This window comes from Quercus lobata, chromosome 8 (genome assembly GCF_001633185.2).
Source record: "Quercus lobata isolate SW786 chromosome 8, ValleyOak3.0 Primary Assembly, whole genome shotgun sequence".
Taxonomy (NCBI): Eukaryota; Viridiplantae; Streptophyta; class Magnoliopsida; order Fagales; family Fagaceae; genus Quercus; species Quercus lobata.
In genome coordinates, this window is record NC_044911.1 from 16,428,705 (window position 1) to 16,434,610 (window position 5,906).

The 5,906-nt window shown below is 31.0% G+C and overlaps 1 long non-coding RNA gene across 3 annotated transcripts; it reads left to right on the plus strand.

The window, feature by feature from the left end:
• The first annotated feature begins 405 nt into the window (after positions 1 to 405).
• Positions 406 to 3,112, plus strand: LOC115954996. Of its 3 annotated transcripts, none has more exons than XR_004084002.1 (3): positions 406 to 682; positions 1,588 to 1,677; positions 2,909 to 3,112. It is a non-coding gene; the product is annotated as an uncharacterized LOC115954996 (long non-coding RNA). The 3 variants fall into 3 exon arrangements; XR_004084000.1 differs by having other exon boundaries at positions 407 to 682; positions 2,902 to 3,112; XR_004084001.1 differs by lacking the exon at positions 2,909 to 3,112 and adding an exon at positions 1,935 to 2,696 and having other exon boundaries at positions 407 to 682.
• Positions 3,113 to 5,906: the final 2,794 nt, after the last annotated feature.

Consider the following 5,906-nt stretch of genomic DNA (forward strand, 5'->3'; position numbering starts at 1 on the left):
ACGGCAACCTTGACACTGCCCCTTTCATCACCGCACGCCTCCACGTTTTCTCCATCGTAATCCCTTGCCTCCTCATTCTGGATATAAAAATTCTTTGATGGGTAATCCAAATTTTTGGATCTGAGAGGTAAATTGTAACACCCCAACCTAATTTCATAATTAATTTATGGGTTATATGCATGTTATTGTCTTAATTACTTTTAAGTGCATGAAACTTTGATTTTGTGATATTATAGAACATATATGCTCTTTTAATGTGATGGATATAACTTTATAAAGGTAAGGATATATATATATATATATATATATATATCTATATATCTATATGTATGTATATGCAAAGTGATATTATTTTTGTAGAAAAGTGAGTGTGAATGCAAGAAAGTTGAAAAAGTGGGGAAAAAGGGGGTCTGATTTTTCTTCCCTAGCCTTCCACATATCCCACCCCAATTGTCCACATCTCTTATCTTCTTTGGCTGCCCCAAAAGTCCTCTCCTTATCTCACCTTCTTGGCTGCACTAGACAGAAAGTCCAGCCCTCTTTCTCTATTCCTTTTTCTTTGTTTTTGTTTTCTTCTCTCTTTGCTCTTACACGACAGCCTCCCTCTCTCACCAAAACAAAATATCCCTCTCTAAAGAAGAAATTAAAGGGTTAACACTAAAATTTCAGCTTCAAAGGTTGGGTAAGTAATCAAAACTTCATTTGTTTATTTCTACTTCTTTAAACTCTATCCAGATTTTATAGGCTGAATTATGATTCTGTTTTAGTGATTTGAAGGTTTGATGATATTATGGTTTATTGAATGTTTAATAACATATTTTAGTATGTTTATTACAGGTATAAAATTACCCAAATGAAATTAAGGCCTATTACTATTTGTTGATGATTATGTAAGAATATGTACTGAAGCTGTCTCTGTGACAGATTTGATGTTTACAACAAGAAAAATATGTATTAAATCATATTCTGTGAATTAGGATGCTAGGAGTAGTTTTTATGAATTCTAAGACACACATGATTGTTATGGAAGTGGTCTCACAGAATTTGAATGAACATAAAAATAATGATTTAATTTTTAAGATGCAAGAAATTCTGTTAGGACAGATTTGAGTATGCTGTCTTTTGTGATTTTTAGTAAATCATGGGTTTATTCTTTGACTCCGAAATTTTTATGGTTTATACTGGACATACAGGGGAGTAGTTATGTAAAATTTCATGACAATTGGATGTGTGTGGACAGCCCATTTGTATTTTACAAATGGAGCATACGCTGCTATAATAAGAAGTGAACAACATATGCTACACCTGACTTTGTGGATTTAATTCTCAAGTTAGAGTGAATGTTTTGAGCTATAATTTAATATTCTCATCCTTTGGCATGTTAGGATCATATATAAATTTTATGAATTGGTTTCTCTATGATTTAGTACATCATGTAGTCTGATGAATGTACTTTGAATTTGTGGGAACCTCATTGAGGTGGAATTAGGACTTCCTTGATTTTAAGAGATAGGCTTTGAGATGAATGTGTAAATTTATGGTAAGGGATAATTGATAGTAAGTAATAAGTTTTGATATTTGGTTTAGGTGTTACCAGTTCCCTAGGTCTAAGCTCCTTCGACTATAGGCTCTCGGTTCCTCTGCTTTCAAGTAAAGGATAAGTTATATGAGCATTTGGTAAGTCATGAGGTTATTTTAAAGTATATGATGCATTAAAAAGGTTTTTGATTAGAGATATGGCATATAATCATTATTTTGACAAAGATATGTTCGTGAGCTTTCGAAACCTTATGTATTTGATTTAAGCATATTAATGCCATTACTAAGTTCCACGAACATAATGTTTAAAGAAAAGAATGGAAATGCTTTTATTATGAAATGTTATGCAAAATAAGAAAATTTCAGTAAGATGTAAAAGTATGAAATGTTTTCAGGTTATGTCCTCTGGTGATCTGAACTCAGCTAGTAGGGGTTAATTACTGGCTTTCCATGGAAAAATGTTATATGTTTGGCCATTTAAAGTAGAGGAAATGAGGCTGCCCGTAACTCTAGGCCATTTAAAGTAGAGGAAATGGGGTTGCCCGTAACTCTAATCTGAACAAGGCCTTCTCCCCAATGCATACGGACGGCGGGGAAGAATAAAACCTTGAGGAGATGTGCCATCAAGCCTCTCAAAGAGGACAATATCATGCACACGAGGTCACCCAAATGTGATGAAGTCTTCTCTGTACAGACTTATCAGATATGGACTAACCAATATATTATGAACAACTATGTTATGTTATTAATCATAAGAGAATTATTTTGTTTAAATGCATTGTGAAAAGTAAAAACTCTTATGGTAAGAAGAAGTTTCTGATGAAAAAGAAAAGTTGCTCATTAAAGATAAAAGTTTCTGAAATTCTGTTGTGCTATAAAAATAAAGCTTCTAATGAAAGTACAAGTTTATGTTTAAAAGTTATTAGATACTTGTTCTTTATGAAACGTTAAGTTTTATGACTATGAAAGTTATAATATTTTTCGGGAAAAGGTTTATAAAGAAAGGTTCTCTTATTGGGTCAAGATGTTTCTAGTTTAATACAAAGTTGCCGATTAATTGATTTAAGTTAAAATGATTATTTTGTAATAAGAATATAGATATGGTGACTTTGTAGGAAATGAAAGAAGTTTAATCCGAAAGGTTTTGATAATACTAACCTGATAAGAAAAAGGAGAACAATTATTTTCTATGAAGAGCATATAAGTTATTATTATGAATAGTGTAAAATATTATGCATGAAAAGATGTTCTCCTATTCGAATATTCATAGAATGAAATGATCTGATTTACATGCATCTTTATTAAATTCTCATATATCTTACCTTTACTGAGCTGTGTAGCTCACCCCTTCCACTCTTTTAGTTAGCAGGTTTTATTTTGGAGTAGAGGGAGCCTTTGTCGAGTTTGGAAGGAGCTGGTTTTAGTTTGATATGTATAGATCCTAAATTAGCAATTTGATGTTTAACTTTGTAGTATTGTGTATTTTAGGATCTAATGAAAGTCGTGTACCTTAAAGTATTAAGAGATGTATTATGTGAAAGTGTGGAAATTAAATGACTAGTGGATTATGTTATATTTTGAGTATAGTGTAGATGCTCTGATTATCAAATGAAAAATTATATCAAAAAGTAAAGAAACAAGAATCAAAAGAAAAAGGGGAGCTTTTGTAAAAGTTTTGTAAAAGTTAAGTTGGTTCTTGTTAATATCAGGTTTCAACTTAATATTAGCATGCTGGTCATGGTCACAAATCCAAGTATCGGGTGTGGGGCGTGACATATATTGTCCCTTTATCAAAGAATGATAATGCTTGCTTCAAGATTCAAGCAATGAAAAAACTTTTCAAACAATGAATGGGCTAAGTCTTCTTCTCTTTCTTTTTGTAAGATGAAATTCCTGTATTTCTTAGCATATGAAATTTTCTGCCATAGGTGTTCTTGATGTTCTTTTATTTTTATTTTTATTTTGCTTTTCTTTGGTTTCCTTTGATACCCCTATTGATCTCTTTCATGATTATGGTTAGTCTTTGAAGGAATGATGTATCTTAAATGATTTTTGTTTTGGGTTTTTAGGAGTTTATGACCAATTGATATCACAGCCTATGTTCATTCATCCTGTCACTGTACTCCACATTTTTTATAAAATGCCTAATGAAAAGACTGTCATCTTTAAAGAATTTGGGTATAGACTTTTCATGAAACTTGTTTATTTTCATGAGAAAAGCTTAGTTCAATCATCAAGACTCATTCTTGGAAACTACAAAGCTTAGTTCATTCTATAAGTTTTATTCTTTGTTTATGAGTGTTGTGATCATTCTGGCCACTACATGTATGCATGCACTATGTTATGCAAAGTGAATCTAAGTAGAAAATTTGCATACATTTGGTTCTTCTCTTGTATCTTGGGATATCTCATTTTTAGTTATTTGATCAAATGCATGCTATTCTTGGATTTATGATTGAAATCTTCCAAGTGCTTTTTTTTTCTCCATTTATAAAATTCCCAAATTATTATAGATTTGTCACATTTGGATATTGATATTTGGTAATTGATTCATAAATTTCTCTTTTTGTTTGAAGTTCAAGTTATCCCTACCATGAACAAAATCTTATTTTCACAACCAAATGTAATATTTGATAGTATAAAGGCTTGTCTATCTAATTGACAGTAATAATAATTGATATTGTGTTAGCAAACTTGTGTGTGTTCTAATGTACTTTTGCCAAGGATGAAGATGAGGATTAGTAAGTTGAACATGAAGGAGCTGTTATTATTGGCTTTGGATGAGATGGATAAGGGATGAAGTTCGAGATTGGAGGTTGGTTGTTCTCCTTAGCCAAAAGGATTAGTTTGTAAGAGAGAAATTATTAATAGCTTTGTTTCCTAGACTTTTTGAAGTGTAGAGAATAGGGTTTGGTTGTTTGCTAGTTGTTATCAACTTTATGTTTTTTTATTTATTTATTTATTTATTTTTTTAAATTTATTTATGAATGTTATCAACTTTATGTTATGAGTTGGGTGCTTATCATAAGTTCTATTGCCCATGTGTTGTGTCCATGGTTTTAAAAACCGGAGCAGGGGAAAAATTGGATTTGCCTTCGATTATCGGTTTTTTTTTTTTGGTTTTCACCAGTTTTAGGCATTTTTTCCATACTAGACTCGTGGTCCATTCTCAGTTCAACTGATTGGATCGGCCGGTCTGGTCTAGTTTTTAAAACCTTGGTTGTGTCCTGTATGCTAGTTCATAACATTCTATAGTGTATATTAATATCATGGTTGTTTTAGGTTGAATGTTTGGCTGTGAACATTGGATAGCTATTACCAGGCAACTATTGGAGTCTTTTAGCTGAATATTGCAAAAAAATGAAGTTTATTTGTGATATGGACATTGTTCAAACTTATTTGGGAAAATGAGGAGAGAAGAAAATTTCGGCTACGGTGTTGCTGAAATTTTGAGAAAAAGTATGCAAGAAGAGAGAGAAATAATTGTATATCATTTCACTACAAAAGATTGCATAGATGAGAAACTAATGTCATCCTCGCATTGAGCTTACAAGGTATATTTTAATCTGTTGTGGTTATTAGTAATCATGTGAGTGTTGCATTACATTGATTTTTAATAACTGTATACTCTAATAACCACATCAAATCAAAATATATTCTGTAAGCTCAATGCGTGGAAGGCATTAGTTTCTCATATATGGAATCTTTTGTAATGAAATGAGAATCTTAAGAAAGCATAAGATATTGTGTCGTAAACGAAACTAAATGTACACATAACATCATATCCCCAACTAGGCAAAAGTATACATTAAATTTTGTTCAGGTAAAATATTATTTTGATCCTTAAACTTTACTAAAAGTTTGTTTTTCGTCTCTAAACTTTAAAAAGTTCTTTTTTCATCCTTAAACTTTGTAAAAAGTTTTTTAAATAGTATAGAGACAAAAATAATGATAAAAAAAGAACTTTTTCAATAGTTTAGGGATAAAAGCAGACTTTTAGTAAAATTTAAGGATATAAATAAAACATTTTCAATAGTTTAGGGACGAAAAATGAACTTCTTAAAGTTTAGGGATGAAAAACAAATTTTTGGTAAGGTTTAGGGACTAAAATAATATTTTACCCATTTTGTTTTATCCCTTTCTCAAAAAAAAAAAATAAAATTGTTTTATCCAATTTGGCATATGAAGAAAAAATTGAAATAATCATTTTGTTAAAAAAAAAAATAGATCAATGATGAATTAATTAATCTTCAAGTGCCATTGTTGGGATCCCGTGCTCAAGAGCAATTAGGTTCAGTGCCCACCCAAAAATAAATAAAACTCTATGAAACATTTCAACAAATGGGTTCAGTGCCCACTCAAAAAAT